This window comes from Pan paniscus, chromosome 2, assembly GCF_029289425.2.
Source record: "Pan paniscus chromosome 2, NHGRI_mPanPan1-v2.0_pri, whole genome shotgun sequence".
Taxonomy (NCBI): Eukaryota; Metazoa; Chordata; class Mammalia; order Primates; family Hominidae; genus Pan; species Pan paniscus.
In genome coordinates this window covers 64,092,051-64,114,146 of record NC_085926.1, presented here as the reverse complement: position 1 = coordinate 64,114,146, position 22,096 = coordinate 64,092,051, and the positions used below count along the sequence as shown (strand labels likewise).

General features: G+C 40.2%; 1 protein-coding gene and 1 pseudogene across 2 annotated transcripts in view; one reads left to right on the top strand and one right to left on the bottom strand.

The window, feature by feature from the left end:
• PRICKLE2 (prickle planar cell polarity protein 2) overlaps positions 1-22,096 on the top strand; it is a 355,242-nt gene that overhangs the window by 254,484 nt on the left and 78,662 nt on the right. The gene's annotated exons all lie outside the window — the stretch shown is intronic.
• On the bottom strand, positions 6,658-20,561 carry LOC117979682 (thioredoxin-dependent peroxide reductase, mitochondrial-like; annotated as a pseudogene).

Here is a 22,096-nt window from a genome sequence, read left to right as displayed (position 1 = left end):
AACAGTGAATAGTGTATACCCTATCTCTTTGAGGTGCTAGGATGATACATTTATAGTAGATAATATTAAAATAGGAACTTAGAAAATAATTAACAAGCTATAAGAAGGGCAAATGATGAAGAGGATTTCTCAGCCTCAGCACTATTGACATTTTGGACAGGATAATTCTTTTCTGTGGTGTCTGTCCTCTGCATTGTGTAGGATGCTTAGCAGCATCCTTGGCCTCTACCCACTGGATACCAAAAGCACTTCCCATTTGAGGTAACCAAATATGTCTCCAGACGTTACCCAATGTTCCTGGGGAATAGGAGGACCACTGGGTGAAAGTGATGTTAAAAACTGGAGGACATCTCAGCAGAATTCTGGCCCACTCAAGACAAAAAAGGATGACTCAATTTAGCAAACATTTATTGAGCACCTACCATGCTCTAGTTCCAGCTTAGAACAGTTGCTGCCTTGTAATATGGTCGAGTATTCAGCAGAGTGAAAAAGTGGGGATCCCATGCTGCTTGAGCAGATCCCTGAGGCAGATCATGCCATCTTCACTAAATCAAAATGAGAATTGGAGCTGCATGACCAGCTGGCCGTGGAGGGTCACCTTTTTTGTTCTCTAAACCAAAAATAACTTTTTCCTCTTTTATAAAAGGGAGACTTGTTCATTAAAAAAGAAAAGAAAAAATGTGAGACATCCAGGAAAGCAAATAAAAATCACTCACAATTCCACCAACCAAGGAAAATTGTGTTTCAACCTTTTTGCCTGTGTGTTAGTCTGTTTTCACACTACTGATAAAGACATACCCAAGACTGGACAATTTACAAAAGAAAGAGATTTAACTGGACTTACAGTTCCACATGGCTGGGGAAGTCTCACAATGATGGCAGAAGGCAAGGAGGAGCAAGTCATGTCTTACATGGATGGCAGCAAGCAAAGAGAGCTTTTGCAGGAAAACTCCTCCTTATAGTAACCATCAGATCTCATGAGACTTACTCTCACAAGGCCATCATGGGAAAGACCTGCCCGAATGATTTAATTACCTCCCACTGGGTACCTCCCACAGCACATGGGAATTCAAGATGAGATTTGGGTGGGGACACAGCCAAACCATATCAGCCTGTATATTCAAGTTTCTATGTGTGTAGGAGTATATTTCTGCTTTGATTTGGACAAAAATGTGATGACGCTCTCCACTTATCTTGAGCTGTCTTTTCTAGGCCTTATATTGTGAACATTTTTCTGCATCAGTATATTTCGATCTGGATTATCCTTTGTAATGGTTCAATAGTTTTCTATTGGTAGGTTCTAACCTGGAGTGGTACCACTACCTCTAGAGGGCATTTGGAAATGTATGTTTGGGAGAGGGCAATTACTGTCTAAATGACTAGGGGACTCCACTAGCCTATGCATGGGGCCTTGAGATGCTAAGCATCCCAAAAAGTACCAGATGATCCTACGCAAAGGAGAATGGACCCATCTCAAATGCCAAGATACCATCATTGAGCACCACGGAGCTGAGGGTTTAGTTTTGACCACTTGCATTTATTGGCAGCTTTCCTCTATATTACAAGACAGCAGCAGCTAACCTTATGCATTTTATACATGTGCCTGCTCCTTTCCATAAGCATAATTTCTGGAGGTGTAGTGGTCATGTGTAAGCTTCTCTAAGGTTTTAGATTCATGATGCTACACCACTCTCCAGGAAGGTCATAACTGGTATGTCTTGTGGGTGGATAGCTTTCATTGGATGCATGTGGATTTTATATTAGTTCTCGTCCTTGCTGCTCCATGAAACTCTGAAGAGGCCATCAGATTTTTTCTCCTGAGTGGATGTCTTTTTCATTGATGTTTTGGATGCTCCCAAGTGTTCATGGAAGCTTCTCAAATATGAATATCCCCAAAGGTTAGTAATTTTACCTTGACCATAACTATGTTTTAGCACAGAATAAGTTGCAATTAGATTCATCATCCAGAACACTCAACTTTCACTTCAAACTGTCACAGGAAGGATGAAGGGTAGATACCAAGTATGATTGCCTAGTTTTTGGCTTTCCAAAGCATTGTCTCATAAGTGGTAAAATAGAACATCCAGTACTACCCAGAGACAGGGGTGAATTAGTTGGATTTGAGCCCTATAAAGCTGTAAAATATCTCTTTTGGGAGTGTATAAAATTCTTTATTTGGCTTTTATTTCAGTGACTATTACTCATCCATCAGGTGTCAGATTAAATGTATCTCCTCAAAGAACTACTTTGGCTGGCCCCTAATACAAGATTAGGTCCTCAGTTACATGCTTTGTAGCAAACCCTGCAATTTTTGTTATTAACACTTATAAAACTTGTAATTAGATACTTATTGGTATAATTATTTATTTAATGTTTGGCTTCCCTACTTTCCTTTAAGGCCCAGGAGGGCAGGAATCTTGCATGCTTTGTTGTTTAGGAATCCTCCCAGCACCTAGCATAGTGCCTGACACATGGCCAGCACCCAGCAAACATCTGTTAAGAGATAGGCCAATGACAGGGGTCCTCTGTAGAACCAGAAATGTTCAGGTCGCATCACACTGAAGAGATAAAAGCCTGTGGCATTATTTTCGACATAAAGGGTTATTCCATATCAATTATTTCTGTTCCCTCGGCTGCTCTTAAAGATTTGTATTCTAAGCAGATTCCCCTGAACATCCCAATTGCTTCAGAGTTTGCTTAGGTTGCAAAAGGCCAGAGAGGGTGACATCTTGCCAACGGCTGCATTTAGCAAACCTGAGGCAGCTCCACCAGCTCCAAGTCTCTGGGTCTGGAGCAGGGTGGGAGGAGCAGTGGGTCTGGCAGAAGCCCACTGTGTATCCAAACCCAGGCACCATTTATGTCCCAATCCGAATCTCGGGAGCCCAGTGGGAGCCATGGCATGAGGAGGAAACAGCATGGTCCAGTGGGAAGAGCCTTGCTTCCGGAATCAGGCAAATCTCTCTACTACTCCACCACTTTCTGATCACAGTAAAGTTGTTAAATCTCTGGGACCCTCAGTTTCCTCTTGATGAAGATGACAATGATGATGGAAAAGTAATTAAACTCTCATTGAACACTTGCTATGGACCCACCATCCTTTTAAACACTTTGCATGCATTGTCTCATTTAATACTCAACTGACCTTATTTAGTAATTACTCTTCCTGTCTTCACTGTAGGGTGAGTAAAGCAAGGCTCAGAGGAGTTAAATAACTTGCCCAAGATCACACAGCTAATGAGTAGCAGAGACAGATATAATCTCAGACAACCTGACTTTGGAGCTGGTACTATTAGACCTGGAGATCACAGGGCTGATCTGGCCATGGATGAGAGAGTGCTTATAATGCTCCTGGCCCTCTGTCTGCATATAGAAGTTGCTCAATAAGTCAGTTGTTTCCTTCCCATCTTTCTTGTGAAATAGTAGTATGTGACTAACTGATTACTACTGCCCTGAGTCAGCTCAAAGAGGAGCAGAAGGAACGTTTGGCTTCCGGGAAAGAGGGAACTTACGTGGAGATGGAGAAGGCGGATTAAGCATAGGGTTTGTAGCAATCCTAGAGTCCTTCTCAGCCTTCTCAAAAGGTTTTCATAAGGGAATTTTGAATTCTGCCAATATGGGAACCTTTCTGTTTCCCAGGCCTTCTGCTGTGGGATTGTTATAAAGATACAAGTTCGTCCCAGTGGAGTTTTCTGGCTCTGTGGAGCCTGATGAAGTTATTCAGGGCCCCAGATGGAGCCTCTTGATTCCGAATTCTCTAATACCCCAAGCAGGCTTTGGGATTATCTGCTGAAGTACTGAGCTCTGCCACCCACCTTCCTTGGTGCCTGAGATCTCCTGCAACCTCACAGTCCTCAGACCTGGGAGGAATGAGTCCTTGGGGAATTTTCTGTAGGCTTCTCAGAGTGCAAAGGGAGTCTTCCCACTAAGAATATTCTACACATCTCTCTTAGGGGATCAACAGGTCAGCAGAGGCTCCTTGATTTGGCCTCTGTGCCAGTTGGAACCTTGTTAGTACCTGTCTCTAATGGTTTGGCTGTGGGCTTCTTGGCAGCATTCCACTTGATTTTCCCCATGAGAGTCCAAGGAATGAATCAGAGAGCATGCTAGAAAATTGGGTGAAAAGGAAATGGCCATTGGGCTTTTTCTGTTCACTCATTCACCTATTTAAGGATATTTATTTTATACCTACTATGTGTCAGGCAGTGTTCTGGGCGCTGGGGACAAAACAATAAACAAGAGACTTAAGGTTTCTACTGCACTGTAGTTATGTGAAGAGTAAAGACAAATAATTAGAAAACAAATAAATAAGATAATTTCAGGTTGTGATTTTTTTTTTTAAAAAAACATAGTGATTTAAGAATAGGAATGTAAATATTTAGAAAACTCTTACATGTGTCAGATATTTTCCTGGGTGCTTTACAAGTTGCTTCTCACTTAATGTATCCTATAAAAACAAAACAAAACAAAACAAAAAAACAGCTTCCGAGATCATTGATGTGGAGTGGGGTGCTGTGGGGATTGGCTAATTTAGCCCGATGGGTCAGGTCCGGCGTCTCTGGCGAGGCAGTATTTGAGCTGCTACTGAAGAAGCCTACTATGCAGAGATCTCATTTGTTACAGAAGTTAACGTATTCATTTGAGTGAAACTCAGAAGTGAAATAAAATCAGTACCAACTTTGTGCACAGAGAATTTGGGGAGAGTGTTGGCAGACTGGGGAGAAATGAATGGAGCCCATGCAGTGCTCGGTGCTTGCCAAGACATCCCTGGACATGAAGGCGGGACAGTCCAACTACCTTGCTTGCCCCTGGAAAATTGGAGGTGCTTAATCATCCATCCCCTTGATGTTTCTGCCCCAGGTGCAGATAGGGCAACAGAGAGCCCCCATTTGACTACAGAGGTGACATCTTCCATATGTTAAATTCATAGCTAGTACTCTACTTACATTTATTTATGTCCATGCTACCTTCCAAAATGTGAGTCTGTTAGAGACGGACATTGTCTTATTCACCACTCTATGCTCAGTACCAAAAATAATGCTGGGCACATACTAGCCATTTAATAAACAGGGTTTGCATGAATAAACAATCCCATTTAATCCTTGGTACAAAATCTTCCATTTCTCCATTGAAATCATTGAGGCTCACAGGATCAGAAACTTGACCAAGATGCCACAGTCAGCGAGGGACAAAGACAGCACTTAAACCAGCCATTTGTCTGACTCCAGTGCCCGTGTGGGCTCTTCCTCCTCCACCCCTTCCTCATGCACAGTGAAGAGCATGCACATTGCTCCACTCAGGGAATCAGATCCAAGAAAGCAGACTTGGTGTGAGTTGGAGGAGGGGAACAGCATGAGTCACACAGTCTCTTTCATTCTTAGGGATGGGAAATTTCTCCTAATCTGAGGTTGACCTTAGTGACTAAGGAATTCATCTTTTCCCCACCTCCAGTTTCCCCACCACTGCAGGAAGCAGCATGGCCCTGCTTCAAAGATTTGTTTCCCTATCGACAATCTCTGTTTATCCTTATCTCTTCTCACTCTCTTACCCTGGCTTTACTGTTCTTCCTCCAGGGGCTCTCATGTTACTGGTACAGACAGCATCACGTACCTGGGCACTCAATAGTGACATTCATTCAGCAAATATTTTTTGAGTGCCAACTATATGGCAAGTACTTTCCTAGGCACTAGGGGACAGCTGTGAATAGAAAAACAAGTACTTCTGCCTTTGTGGAGCTGACAGTTTAGTGAAGGATGCAGACAACTTAATAGCTGAATAACAAGACACATTCAGAGACCGATGTCTATTAACAAAGCAATAAGAAAGGGTGATATGATCTAGAGCAAGGAGTTGACAGGCTTTGTCTGTAAAGATCTAGATAGTAAATATAGGCTTCATGGATTGTACAGTCTCAGTGGCAAATACCCAACTCTGATGTTGTAATGTGAAAGCAGGCATGGACAATAGGTGAACAAATGGGCATGGTCATGTGACAATAGAACTTTACTTACAAAAACAGGAAGGGGGCCTGATTTGAAACACAGACCCCTGATTTAGAGAATCTGTCTACTTTATATTGGATGTCTAAGAGAAGCCTCTCTGCAGAAGTGACATTTGAGCTGGGTCTTTACATGGAATGATGGCTTGATTACCCAGATTTGGTCTGCCTCGTCCGGTGGTTTTCAAAACAAGGTTCCCATACCAGTACCACTAGTATCACCCAGGAACTTGTTAAAGGTAGACTCTTGGGACTTGCCCCAGACCAAATAAACCAGAACTCTGAAGATGGAGCCCAATAATCTGTTTCAACAAAGCTTTTAGGTGTTTCTCATGCATGACAAAGCTTGAGAGCCATTACTATTGGCTAATGGAAAAGCCACATTGCTAGGAATAGATGAGGCCACATCTTGACTCCATCACTTAACTCTGTAACCTTGGGCATCTCCAGCATCAGTTTTCTTAGCTGTAACATGGGGATGCTTCTGCCCAAGTCTAAAGTAGCTAACAGAGAAGAAGTGAATTCATCTTTGTAAGGATCCTAGGAGAAAGCGGACACAAAATAGGTCCTCAGCAAATGGTAGCTGCTGTCCTCATCAGAATCATTATTTGAATCTCCAAGACACTGAAGCAGATTTGCGTGCAGATACGGATGAAGGGTGTGCCCCAGAAGCTACCCAATCCCATTCCTGTCTTTTTCCCTTTGACTGGCATGCCCTGGATATCACCCAAATACAAGGCTGATTGTTAAAGGAAAACTCAAGATGCTTTTAAAAGTCTTTCACTGGCCCTGTTTCTTCAGCTCCCTTTCTGGCCTGTTAACCTAGAGCATGCGCTGATACCTTTCACTGCAGGACCGTGAATTATACAGCTGTGACTCACCACCACCCGGCTGGGGCCACAGTGCCAGGCGTCCAGCTTTACCGTTAGCTTTCAGGCTACTGACAGTTTGCTCTTTTATGTGAGAAGCTATTTATACCAGGAGGGACAAAGGCTGGCAGATGCTGGGGGAAGGGAGAGAAGAATGACAAAATGGTTCATCTCCCAAGGTCTGCTGGGTGGTTTTGGCTTATAGGAAAGGAATGCGCAATCTAATAGCCCTTCTAAAACCCCCATAAAAACCGTCATTAGACTCACCAGCCATTTGCAGAGTGTTGTCTTTATTTCATTACTCCATCAGCACATGCTGAGATCAAAATGGAATTTCATGGTACAGGGAGATGCATGTCTCTCCAACTGAATTGGATTAAATTCCCCCTAAGCTGCATCTCCTAGTTAGCTTTCACTGTCACTCACCTCGGTGTTTTCAATGCAGTTTGAGAGATGAGTTGGGAAGGGAGGGAAGAAGGGGGCAGGGCAGGAGGAGGCTTCAAAGCAGTCCACCTCACTCTTCTTGGGAAGCTAGTCACATGAACAATGCTGTATTTATCTTGGCTCCAGAAATACACTGATGTCATCAGATGGCAATGGGAAATATGCCTGTGTGTGCAGCTTTCAATAAAACTGCCTGTTAATAAACTTGTTTTCAACGGAGCTGTCAGAGTTGGGACTAGAACCTGGGTTCCCAGGCTTCAGGGCCTCTGCCAGATGAAGTCAGCAGCAACATGGCCAGATTCCACCAGCAGGGACTTGTCAAGTCTTGCGTGCAGATTATGAGGCCTGGAGAGGCCAAGGCTCATTTGCAAATGCAGGAAGAGAGACCTGCAATTGAAGTTCTAGCTTTCAAGACAGGTATCTCCAACCTTTACAGTAAATTCACTCTGGGGTCCTAAAGTTTGGGACTTGGCCTCTTACTTAGACTTCCTGCATAAATTCACAGCTGCACACCCTTTCTGCTGACTGGGCAGTCTACACTGTAGCCTGGTGTGAGAGTTGATGTAGTATCAAGATGATCTCCTCTGCCTTATGACGCAGGAGATATTTTGAGTAATTTCATGGGATGATTGGATTAATCCACCACCAAATCAGCAAGTAACTAACTTCCTTCCTCAATCTATTTATCTGCCTGTGCCTTCATTTATTCATTCATTTGTGCATTCAGCCATTTATTCGTTCAACAGTTGTTTATTAAGTACCCATATGTGCAAGCTGTTAGTATAGGTGTGATTTCAATATGGCAGTTTTCCAGGTCCAATCAAAAACTGGAGCTTTCCAACACCAGTCTTTATATGTTGCTTTAGGTGGCCTGGAGCCATACAAAGGTAGATGTAGAAAGTGTCTCATGGAAGACCCATGCAGACATCAGGCTTTGTGCTGGCCTCTGATAACTTCTGTCTTTTGAGTAACTATCCTTCTGGGCTCATAAGTGTTTGAGAGTCTAAGCTTCGATGATAACTAGCTCTGTGTTCAAATTTTAGCTGTGCTGCTTTCCAGCATCGGCCAAGTTAATTCACCTCCCCAAACTTTCATCTCATCTTCTGAAAAATAAGGATGTCAGTACTTAACTACAGCATAGTTGTGAAAATTAAATGAAACAATGCTTTAAACATTTGTGGTTTTTAAAGTGGCTGCTCTTAGTTTTCTTTTCCATAGTCAAAAATTGGAAATAACTCAAAAGTCTATCCACAGGTAAATGGATAAACATATTGTATTATATCCATGTAGTATACTACTACTTTACAATAAAAGTGAATGAACTGTTGATCTATGCAAAGTGAATCAGAGTCTGAGAATCATTATTCCAAATGAAAGAAGCCAGGCAAAATAGTACACACTTTGAGATTTCATTTATATAAAACTCTAGAAAATGCAAACTAATCTGTAGTGACAGAAAGCAGATCAATGGTTACTTGGGGATGGGGAAATGAGAGGGAGGAACGACAAAAGGATTGACGAGAGTTCTGGGGGTGATAGGTACATTTGCTATCTTGATTATGTTGATGCTTTCATGGGTATATACATATGTTGGAACTTACCAAATTGTATACTTACATGTGATTTATTATATGTTGATACCTCGATAAAGTGATTGAATAAATGAATGAATGAAGTTACTCTTTAGCAAACAGGAAGGCAAGCTTCCTCCCATGCCAATGGTGGAGGCTTCCTAAGGTTTCATCAATTGCCTCAGGGAGTAGCTAAGTCTTTTGCCAAGCTTTTGTCAGAAAGAACTTCTCAGTATTAATCATGCATAATGAAAAGGAGATTTGGGGTAGAAACTCATCAACATCCAGATGGATGGCACAAGAAAATGAGTTCCACAGACTGGCTCATTTCATAATCTCTAAGCTCCCAAGGACAGTGCCTAACACGTAGTTGGCACTCAGTAAATAGTGGTGGTAGTTGTTATTGCTATGGCAATTATTAGAGTGGTACAAAAGTAATTGCTGTTTTTGCCATTACTTTTATCAGATAATCTAGCTTGGGGACTGACTTTTTCTAATTCTTAGTTGGGAGGCTGTCTTTTCCTAACTTACTGAAAGATACCAAAAATTCTAGCAGCAACCTAGGGGGGTCTGTAAACATTAACTTCCCTACAATCCTCGGGTCCTGAGAAACCTTTCTGACTCTTGCCAAAGGGTGTTAGGAAAAAAGAGATGGTGTCTCCATCCTCACTGGATCCAGTGTTTGGTGAGAAGGTAATAATTTCCTCAGGGTCGGTGATCAAAATTGTGAACACTTAATCTCTGTATGTTCCCAAGGACAATATCTAACATGTAGGCCCTAACATTTGGGCTTTTATTATAGTCTCCTTTCTCTTCCATCATTATGTAAGTTATTGCAAGAATCATAGCCTTAGAGAGGCAACCAGGGAAAAAAGCTGCAGTGCCAACCAACTAAGTTTGCCAACCACTTGGCAATTCTATGTGTGGTGAGAGAGAAGGTCAAATGACATGGATAAATTTGAGGTTGGGCTTGAACATAGTTGTGAAACATCCATCTTCTTTTGTGCCCCATTGCTGTGTGGATAGTCAAGAATTCATCTGGATGGTGAATATGCCATGAGAAACAGCTCTTCTGGCCTGGAACAGTGACTCATACCTGTAATCCAAGCTACTTGGAGCCTGAGACAGGAGGATCGCTTGAGTGATGGCTTGAGTCTAGGAGTTTGAAACCAGCCTGGGCAGCATAGCGAGATTCCATCTCAAATTTTTTTTTAAATCAGTCGGTCATTGGTGTGGGCCTGTAGCCCCAGCCATTCAGGAGGCTGAAGCTGGCAGATTGCTTGAGCTCAGGAGTTCAAGGCTGCAGTGAGCTATAATAGCACCATTGCATTACAGCTGGGTGACAGAGCAAGGCCCTGTGTCTTAAAAAAATAAAATTAAAATAACTAAACATAACTAAAAGAAACAGTTCTGCTGAAATATGGTCAGTGGGACCATTTACTGTGGTCTTTGTCAAGCACAGTAGTTAAGAGCCATGGCTGTGGTATCAGACGCAGCTGGGACCTGATCCAGTTCTGCCACTGTCCAGCTATATTTATGATTGGAGCAAGTTATTTTACCTTGTTGAGGTCATTCTTTCTCATCTATAAAATGAAGACAGTAATGTTTCCTGCCTTATAGAGCACTTAATCAGTACCTGGCATTTCAAGAAATGTGTATCTTTCCAGACTAGAATGGCCAATTGTTTTGAAAACACTTTTCTTGGTAAGGCCCATCTGGGGAAACAAGACTGAGATCTAAGTCTGAAGTTCTTGTCCATAGATGTTGGGGGCAAGAATTAAAGCATTCTAAGATATAAGCAAAACAAGACAGAACAGAAATTCTTAAGCCCAAACCTTGGATTTAATATTTAAGAAAACAGTCTCAGAGAACATACGTGACTTGCTCATTGTCGCATAGGGCCAGTGCTTAGGGAGCAGCTAATATACCACTCTTCCCCTACCACATCAGGGTAGATACCCAGGGAATGTAGACTGGGAAGATACACAGAAAAGAGAGCATTCAAGTGCAGAAAAAGTCATGAATCAGAAAAGTTTGTTTTCAGGCAGTGATCAAGTGGCCTTGACCAAGTTTCTTTGCATCTTGTAGCTTCTATTTCCCATTTGGAATGTAAAGATATGAAATATTTTCTTTCCATTATAAAGTAAAAATAAACATGGCAATGTTTCCAAATTGTTAGAAGAAAGATGATAGAGTTCATGAACAGTAATTACTATTGCTATGATATACTCTATAGCTTTCATAAGTTTTGCCTTTTTGGTCTATCAATGCCTAATGAAGGCAACTTAAAATCTTTCTCTGTAATTATAGATTTGTTTTTCCTTAGATTTCTGTTTTTGCTTTATGCATTTGAGGCTATGTTTTTAGGTGCCCACAAGTTATAGTATATAATATATAACATAACCTATGGTTATACTATAGTTTTGATAGATTATTCTTTTGTAACATTCCTTATAAATATATGTGTTATTTATTTTTAGTTTATTTTAACATAAAATAACTTTTAAAATTTTATGAACAGCTACATAATATTTTTAAGGAATAGAAGTAGTAAACTGGTGGCCATTATAAAACTGGTCAATAAATTGTATCACTAATAATTTTGAAATGACCAAGGATCTTTTAATCGTAACATCCCTTTATATCCTGACTAATTGTATTTGTTCAAATTCTGGTTTGTATAATACGAACATTGCATACTAGCTTTCTTTTGGTGAGTAATTGCAAGACTATGCTTTTCCATTCTTTTAAGCCTTTTCTTATGGTTTTAAGTGGGACTGTGCAAGCAGCACATGATGGATATTGCATTCCTATTATTCCAAACTGATAATCCATCTTTTAATCGATGGGTATAATACATTTAAATTTATGATGATAACTTATATAATCATTCCTACCACTTTATTTTCTATTTGCTATCTTTTTTCCTCTCCTTTTTTTGTTTTCTTGGGTTCTATTTTTTTTAATGAAGGCTTCCCAGTTTTCTTCATTTTCCTTTCCTTGGTGGAAAGCTATAGAATATATTTCTATTCTTAGAGTGATTATTCGCCATTTCTTAACATCCAGCCACACTGGATCCTTGTCTTAGTCTGTTAGCCACTTGTCTTAGTCTGTTTTGTGCCACTATAACAGAATACCTGAGACAGGGTAATTTATAAAGACCAGAAATTTATTCTCTCACAATTCCAGAGACTGAAATGTTCAGGATCAAGGCACCAGCATCTGGTGAGGGCTTTCTTGCTGCATCCTCAGGTGGTGAAAGGCGAAAGGGCAAAAGAGGGAATATATCCCCACATGGCAGAAGAGCAGAAGAGATGAACCCACTCCAGCAAGTCCTTTTTTTTTTTTTCTTTCTGAGACAAGGTTTCATTCTGTCACCTAGGCCAGAGTGCAGTGGTGCAATCACAGCTCACTGCAGCTTCAACCTCCCTGCACTCAGATGATCCTCCATCCTCCCACCTCAGCCTCCCAGGTAACTGGGACTGTAGATGCACACAACCACTCCCAGCTACTTTTTGTATTTTTTGTAGAGACAGGGTTTCATCATGTTGCCCAGGCTGGTCTCTAACACCTGGACTCAAAGGATCTTCCACCTTGTCCTCCCAGAGTGCTGAGATTACAGGTGTGAGTGACCACAACCATGCCTGGCCACAAGCCCTCTTTATGTCAGCATTAATCTATTCCAAGCAACTTCCAAAAGGTCCCATCTCCCAACACTGTTTCATTGGGGAATAAGTTTCCAACACATGAATTTGGGGGGACACATTCAGACCGTAGGGCCACTCTTCAAGAACTCCAAGCTTCCTCCCACCTTATGCCTTTGCACTTGCTGTGCTTTCCTCCTTCTTTCACTTTTAACAAGGCTCCAGTTATTCAGCATTTTTGTCTTCCTTCTTAATAGTGATCTTCTGTGACACATGTTTTAATGCCATATCTTAGATTACCCATGAAAGATTTTTCTTCCCATCTTGAGTAGCCTGCATCTCAATATACTTCTGAACCAATTCACCAGACCTTGGGTTCATATTCACTCAAGCCAAAGTAAAATATAATTTTGGGTAGTTTCTCTTTAAAACAAAATCATATGAATACTAAGAATTGTAAGATCATTTTATGTCTGTTATTTTTCACACATCTTTGCTCCCTTCACTTAACACATTAACAACGGATTCTGAAACTCCCATTTTCAAAGGTTACTTCCTAAACATGTGGTAGAAAAGTTGAGATTGGTTTTTTTTCTTTTCAATCCATTTTCTGCCTAGTTTCCGAAAGGGTCTGGAAGAGCTGTCAGTAGAATAACTAAAACAAGGGGAAAGCATGCTATAGGCAACAAAGAGAAAGGACATAATTATAATAGATAACCAAAACTAAAGGGCACTAGTAGAGTAAGGCAATGTTGTTGGCTAACCACCTAACAGTATCTCCAGTTTTGGATGAAGACTGTGATAGCAAGAGGATGAGCGTTGTTTTAGTCTGGATGTTGGGACTGTCAGGATGCGGAAGGGTGCCTGCCAGAACTGCTTTTTTGGGTCTGAGCCTCATTGATGCTGAGTGCTTGTCTCTCACAATTGTTGGCTAACACCTTTCGTTGCTTCTCATGCCACTCCTAGAGCAATCAGAAGACTCTGTCGTGAGCCAGGAAGAGGTACTGTATAAACGGAATTCTATAATCTGTAAAATATAACAAAGTGAATGGCCTGAGACTAATAATTCAGAAGCTATAACTTGCCCAATTATCAGTGGTGATTTATTTCCTAGGTCTTCTCAATGAAAATGCTACACACAAATGAGTTCCCAGATCATTTCATTTGTTATAGATTCTGATTGCTGGGGCCAGCATCTTCCCTGTGATCCTTGATTGTCTTATTAAAAACAGAAGGAAAGTTGCTTATGAAAGGACTTAAATGTAAGTGTAGACACACTGTCTGACTCATTTTCTCCCCATTGATTTTCACCATAATTTCAGAGAATTTACCACAGACAAACACTTGTTCCCAACACGTAATAAAAATCACTCTCGGCTGCGCAGTGGCTCACGCCTGTAATCCTGGTACTTTGGGAGGCCAAGATGGGTGGATCATGTGAGGTCAGGAGTTTGAGACCAGCCTGGCCAACATGGTGAAACCCCGTCTCTACTAAAAATACAAAAATTAGCCAGATGTGGTGGCACATGCCTGTAATCCCAGCTACTCAGGAGGCTGAGGCAGGAGAATTGCTTGGACCCAGGAGGTGGAGATTGCAGTGAGCAGAGATAGTGCCACTGCACTCCAGCCTAGGTGACAGAGTGAGACTCTATTAAAAAAAAATCATTCTCAAATTGTCAAATTTGTAGATACTGAAAGGAAAATGGTGGCTTCCAAGGGCTGAAGGGGAGGAGAATGGGAAGTGAGTGGTTAATGAGTACAGAGTTTCAGTATGGGAAGATAAAAGAAGTTCTGGAGAAGGATCGTGGTAGCGGTTGCACAACTATGTGAATGTATTTAATGCTGCTGAAAAATGGTAAAAATGCTAAATTTTATATTCTGTATATTTTACCGCAAAATAAATAAACACATACATACATAAATAACTCTCAGGAATTGGAGCAGTCCCTTCAAGGACCACATGGTCTTTGTTGAGGACGAACCTGGGCACATTAACTTCTCTTGCACAGACCAAAGGGGAAACAAATTCACCAAGCCTGAGTTAGTTCCCATAATCCTCATTATATAACATACGCACATAACATTCAAAGTATGCACATTACTCAATAATGCAGTTGATTTCTACCTTCTTTGGAGTTCAAACTGATCCATGTGGCTTTCATGATTAAGCAGCCACTCTGGCCTGTTTAGTATTTAAGGTTTTAGCAGGAATTGCAAGCTTGAAGAATGAACTGTGACTACACTGCTCATTGATTCATCAAATACATAGGACAGAGTGTAATCCTTTGACTAGTTTTGGGAGATAGTGGGGTGAAATGGATAGAGAATGAGCTTTGAAGTCAGACCTGAATTTAAATCCTGGCTCAGCCCTTTACTCCTTGATGATCAAATGGTTTATAATTTTGTTGATCCCCATTTTTCATGATTCTGTATTTGCAAATGTGCCCACTTGCCAAAATTTATTTGTAACCCCAAAATCAATACTTGCAGCAGCACTTTCATGGTCATTTGCAGACTTTACTTGTACCCTCAAAATCAATATTTGCAGCACTCTCGTCGTCATTAACAGGCATACACTGAGGAATAAAAAATTTGAATTGCCTAATGCATACATGGCCAGCTGAGGTAGAACAGCTAATTCTATGCTTTCTTATTCCAGCTCACAGACTGAATAAACAAGTGGTCTATTTAGGGCCACTTTTTTGCATCCTATGCTTTTTGTTGGTGATTTCACTGTTTAAAATAGCCCCAAGCATAGTGAAGTGCCATCTAGTGTTTCTAAAAGCAAGAAGGCTGTGATGTGCTTTATGGAGAAAATACGTATGTTAGGCCAGGCACGGTGGCTCACACTTATAATCGCAGAACTTTGGGAGGCTGAGGCAGGAGGATCACCTGAGGTAGTGAGTTCGAGTCCAGCCTGACCAACATGGAGAAATCCCATCTCTACTAAAAATACAAAATTAGCCAGGCATGGTGGTACATGCCTATAATCCCAGCTACTCTGGAGGCTGAGGCAGGAGAATCACTTGAACCCAAGAGGTGGAGGGTGTGGTGAGCCGAGATCGTGCCATTGCACTCCAGCCTGGATGACAAGAGTGAAACTCAGTCTGAAAGAAAGAGACAGAGAGCGAGAGAAAAGAAAAAGAAGAAAGAAGAAAGAAGGAAAGAAAGAAAGAAAGAAAGAAAGAAAGAAAGAAAGAAAGAAAGAAAGAAAGAAAGAAAGAAAGAAAGAAAGAAAATATGTATGTTAGATAATCTTCAGTCAGGCGTGAGTTATAGTGCTGTTGGGCATGAGTTACAGTGCTGTTGGCCATAAGTTAAATGTTAATGAATCAACAATACATATTAAGTAAGTTGCCCTTAAACAGAAACACACATGAAACAAGGTTATGGATTAATTGGTTAATGAAAATGTTGGGACCAGAGGCTCACAGGAACCTAACCCCATATTTCTCCTAGGAGGAATGTTTAGTATTCAGAAATTCAGTGTTTGCTGTGATTTTATAGCACATAACTGCCATGAATAAAGAGAATCACTTGTGTTTACCTTTGCAAAATGTAATATCCTGTTTACATAGTACTCTGTTCTTTCCCTGCTGTGGCAGGGATTATGGCTATTTACAAATGGTTGGTTCCTTCTTCTTCCAGGCACAAAGGGGGAATGTACTTTCTCAGTCCATTTAAAGTTAGGCATGTCCATGAGACTTGCTTTCACCAATGAAACGTGAACAGAAGTCACATGTATCATATCCAGGAAAAAAGCTTTTCACTGCCAGTGTTCAGCTCCAACCATCCTTTTCTCTGCTGCCATCCTCATGGAGGCGTATCTCCATATGGAGCCCCCATCACCTGGGTCTCTGCCTACCTGTAGGAGGATACAGTGTGAGACAGAAATAAAATCATGGTATAGATAAGGGTTTAAGATACAGAATTTATACAGTTCAACAAGAAGACAACTCAGTTAAAAGATGACTGAAGAACTTCAATCAACATCTCTCCAAAGATGATATACGGTCGTCTGATAAGCACATGAAAAGATGTCCAACATCACTAGTCATTAATATAATGCAAATCAAAACCACAATGAGATACTGCTTCACACCTACTAAGATGGTTATAATTTTAAAAACTGGAAAATAAATGTTGGTAAGGATGTGGAGAAACTGGAATTTCTGTGCATTGCTGGTGAGAATGTAAAATGATGCAGCCACTTTGGAGCACTGTTTGGCAGTTTCTCTAAAAGCTAAACAGAATTACCATATCATCCAGTAATTCCACTCCTAGGTATATATGCAACATAATTGAAAGCAGAGATTCAAACATAATTGTACGCCAACATTCACTGAAGCATTATTCACAGTAGTGAAAAGGTAAAAACAACCCAAATTCCGTCAACAGATAAAAATGGATAAACAAAATGTGGTATATACATGCAATGAAATAATAGCCACAAGCAAAGTTCTGACACATGCTACAACAGAAATTAGCCTTGGAAACATACTAGGTGAAATAAGCAGACACAAAGGACGAATATTGCATGATTCCACTTATATGAAGTATCTAGACTAGGCAGATTCATAGAGACAGACAGTAAATTAGAGGTTACCAGGGGCTGAGGGGAGGAGAAATGGGGAATTATTATTTATTTGGTGTAGAGTTTCTGTTTAACATGATGAAAAAGTTTTGTGTTGAGATAGTGGTGATGATTGCATAATATTGTGAATGCTCCCAGTGCCACTGAATTGTACACTTAAAAATGGTTAAAATGAGGCCAGGCATGGTGGCTCATGTCTATAATCCCAACACTTTGGGAGGCTGAGGCAAGTGGATCGCCTGAGGTCAGGAGTTCGAGACCAGCCTGGCCAACATGGTGAGACCCTGTCTCTATTAAAAATACAAAAAACTAGCCAGGTGTGGTGGTGAGTGCCTGTAATCCCAGCTACTCGGGAGGCTGAGGCAGGAGAATCACTTGAACCCGGGAGACGGAGGTTGCAGTGAGCCGAGATCACGCCATTGCATTCCAGCCTGGGCAACAAGAGTGAAACTCTGTCTCAAAAAAAAAAAAAAAAAAAAAAAAAGGTTAAAATGGCAAATCTTGTAATGTGTATACCACAATAAAAAATTTTAATTAAAAAACACTGCAGTACGAAACTAGTGATATTTCGGTGGTGTTTGAGATATTATGTCATACTCTAGCTCATCCAAACCAAACCTTCTTTCCTGTCGGTTTCTCTAAAGTGGCATAATATAGGCCCTTTAGGGTTTTATGGCTATATGCAAACTATAACCTGCAGGCCAAGATATTACCTTCACTGATCTTTTGGCGTTTTGGAACAGGAAAGACTGAATTCTCACAATTGTTTTTATGATTCATTTGAAACTTAGTGGGCAAGGCAAGTTACTCAGGCTGAAAGTAGCCGTGGTAATCAGAAATATATCCTTTGTAATGTATAAGTGAGTTCCTTCATTTTCATATTTTCTGGTCACTTCTCAATCATGTATTTAATGTGCAGAAATGAAACTGCCTTAAATGAACTGACTTGAAACAAAGGTTACCTGTATTCTAAAATGTGTTTCCAACAATGTCCTGTGATCAGTAAGCTCCAGTCTCTTGCAAAAAGAATTCTTTCTTTGCATTATAGCATGTGTCATTATGAATCACTTTGGACACTTGAAAACTTGAATTGGTCCTAGAATTTCCTTCTGTCTTTGCTTTCTAAACTTTATTCAAACTGGCTTTGCATAACCCTGTGAAACTAATAGTAATAGAGGAGGGTAATGGACTAATTATGTTATATGTGAAGTGCAGAATCAAAAACAATGATTTAAAATGCACAGAAAAGATACCATGTAGGACACTCCTAAGGACTCCACATAAGAAACAGGTAACTCAAAATTCAGATATTCTTTGGAGACAGATTGCTAGGTGTCACCCAGTTTTAGCATCTCCTCCTTTCCTACTAACGGAACCTGATTGTATTCTGGGCAGCAGTATGCCCTACTAAGGACCCTGTTTCCTAGCTTCCCTTGCAGCTAGTCCTATTCAAGGAATTATAAATAGGAGGTTAGTACTTCTAGTAAAACTCTTTAAATGTTGTTGATCCATGTGCCTCTTACCCTTACGCACCTTCTTACCTCGAACGTGAATGTGATGGTTGAGACTCCAGTAGCCATTTTGCAATTTTGAGCATAGATGTCACTAACACATAGATGATGAGTACAGAAAGACAGGAAGAGCCTAGATGCTTCATGGTTTTTATAAAATGCCAAACCAGTCCTAGGCCACTATTCTCAGGTCATGATTACTAGCAGCCCAAAGCAATTATAATTTCTAGTTTTGTTGTTATTTTTAATAATAATAAAACTAATCTGACAGTTATGTACAGCCTTATAGTTCACAGTGTATTTTCATTCTTTTGTCACTTTATTTTAAAATATGTTTATTTTTATTACATTTTATATTGAACACCAGCAAAGAAAATAATTGTAATAATTTCAAAATGTAATACCTGGATTCAATAAATATCCTGTATAATCAATTATACCAGTCAATATCTAGAAATGTGTGTAGATGTAATGAACAAAATGACTAAACTATAAATCTAAGGGAACTTAAAACTGTGATCTTTGTTAACTTAAAAAAATTCAGTTTCATATGAAGAAATTCAAGAAGAAAATTTCGGGACCCTTGATCAGAAGCTTGCAGTGCTTGTTGTACTACTTTGGTGTAGACAAATATTCAAATAAGGCCAAGAAAGAAGAGTGTTTCCATTGAAGACACGATCTAAGAAATAGGTGAACTAGTGTTCTGTAGAAACTAACTAGCTAGCCATCAAGATATTTCCACTAAAGACTCTTTACACTAACAACTAACCATGTTTAAAAAAACCTTAGCCAGTATTACAAAAACAAAACATTTAGAGTAGTGTTCATGAATACAAGCATAATAGGTTCCCTTGCCTTCTACAAAAATAATCATCTTTGAAATGCTAAAAGCAGGTTCCAACTGGGGTTCCTCTCTGTGATGAGAAGGTGCAGATACACATGGGGTGATCCACTGATTTACCTTCTCAAAGTATTCTTTGGAAACAGTTAGATTTGACTGATTGTAGGAGACTCTAGTGTCCAGTTTGCTGGGCAGACTTCTCCGTGGGTTTTTTTTACAAACTGGAATGCCTTTACCAAGCAGAGGGTGTCTTCCACGTTTTAGCCCACTGGGAGGTCACTGACACTCAAATGCTTGATAAATTCATGGAGTCAATTATGAAGACTCCTCTTAGTGCAAACCAGGACCTTCTAACAGCACACCATAGTCTCAGGAAATGTGTTTAATTAAATCTGAGAAAAGTGTGATGTTCATGTGGCCCAAACCACCATTCTTTCTTGGTATATTTATCCAAGCAAGATGGCTAAAGTGGGAATCCACTAAGACTGCAACAACTTCACAGTTCACATTGTAAAATTGATTCTTTATCACTAAAAGCAAGAAATTGTTGTCGACACACAAAGGTGAAATCCAAAGGATAGAAGAAAAGCACCAAACATTTCCCCTCATTATCATCAAGGCTTAGATCTTTGAACTCTCCATTGACAAAGGCTGTACCTTTAAAATAGAGTGACAGCAAGTGCATGGTATGAGGAAACTTGTGCCAAAGGTGAATTCTGCTCAACCAGAATCAGACCACAATATGTTTGTCAAGCATGTTTTCCCCAGAAGCCACAGGCCTAAGGACTGCAGAGACAGGATGGTGCGCACATGTCGGTCAACCGAAGCCAGGGACAACCTTCCCACAGCGGCCACCATCTTCAGTGCATGCAGGAGCCACCTTTTCATCACTTTAAATCCTCACAATAACTCTATGAGATGAATACAATTATTCTAGTCCTAGAGATAAGGACACTGAAGCCCAGGGAAGGTAGTTAACTTGGCCAAATATTGCACGCTTAAAATTTGTCATGGTTAGGACTCAAACATTCAACATCAAATGCAGTTTCTTTCTCCTATACTGTAGGTAAATATTAACTCAGTTGATACTGGAGTAGCTATTCCCAAAGTGGAGAATCTTTTTTTTCTCTATTAAGTAAGAATCACTGACCTACTAGAACACAGTTTGATAACAACGTACTAGCATAAAAAAGGAGTTTTATTAAGGTTTGGGCGGGGGTTTTGTTGTTGTTTTTCTTCTTCATGGGGAACTACACTATGTTTAACTCACATCCTCTTTACTTTGAGAAAACAAAACACCTGCTGATACATAAATAATTGTGAGTGTTCATCAGTTCTTATTATTCCTGGGAGTTTAGAAAGGAAACAGGAGGGAGAAAAGAAAAGGGTAGTTTAGAGAAAGGGCAAAATTCTGGAGATTTGGAAAAGGCTGGGAGACAGAAGAGCTGTGACTATTCTGAAGTATGTGTCAGCTGAGATAGACAACTTGGCTTAATGTGTGATTTGCTGGGACTGTTGAAGACAGAGTTGGGCAACAGATAAGTTGTCATCATACTCTTTGAAGTGCTCTTTAGCTGTTTAATCTCATTTACAGCTCTTCTACTGCTCTTTTTACTTTTTAAAAGAGAATTTGCCAAGGATACTGGCCATTTAAGCTTCTGACAGAATGCTAGAGCCGGCCTCATACTGCCTTGCAAGAGCCAATTGGTCAGTTTTCAGGAATTTTGTAAATGCATTGTTAAATACAGCCATTATGAAAGTTTAATTATATAAACTTATAATTAAATAAATTATATTTTTTAAAGATGATAAATACTTGAAATTCATCACTTCCTAATTAATTTATCCTATTCCACTGTTATCTATGTTCTTGAGACTGTTTTGCCTATTATATCTGTATAGTGGGAGTACTGTGTGATGGTATGCTATGTATAGCTCTTCCCAATTCCACATCCGATGACATCACATTGGTAGCTTGAATGTGGGATTCATAGTGGGATCACATATCCTATGGAAATTGGCAAATGCTACAAATCAGTACCTAACTTATTTTTTATTGAATCTTTGTAGTGTTTTTGTCTACCTCTTATGGCTTTTGCATTATTTTAACTTTGTATTGTAGTCATTTGTCTACTTGTCTTATACCCTCTGCCAAATATAACCTCTTTCCACCTAGGGGTGGTTTCCCATTCATGTGTGTGTTCTTTCCCCACAAGCACTCAACAGTTGCTTACACTTGCATATCACAGATAACAGAATAGCACAGACTGGGTGGCTTAAACAACAGAAATTTATTTTCTCACAGTTCTGGAGTCCAAAAGCTCAAGATCAAGGTGTCAGCAGGGTTGATTTCTGGTGAGGCTTTTCTTCCTGGCTTGCAGATGGCCTTTTCTCTGTGCATGCTCCTGGTTATCTCTTCCTCTTCTTACAAGGACACCAGTCTTATTGAATAGGGCCCCAGCCTTATGACCTCATTTAATCTTAATTACCTCCTTAAAGGCCCTATCTATAAATATAGTCACACATAGGGGTTAGGGATTTGATATGTGAATCACAGGGGGTACACAATTCTGTTTATAACATAGACATTTATGAATTATGCATTAGACTGCTTCATAGCCAAGAAA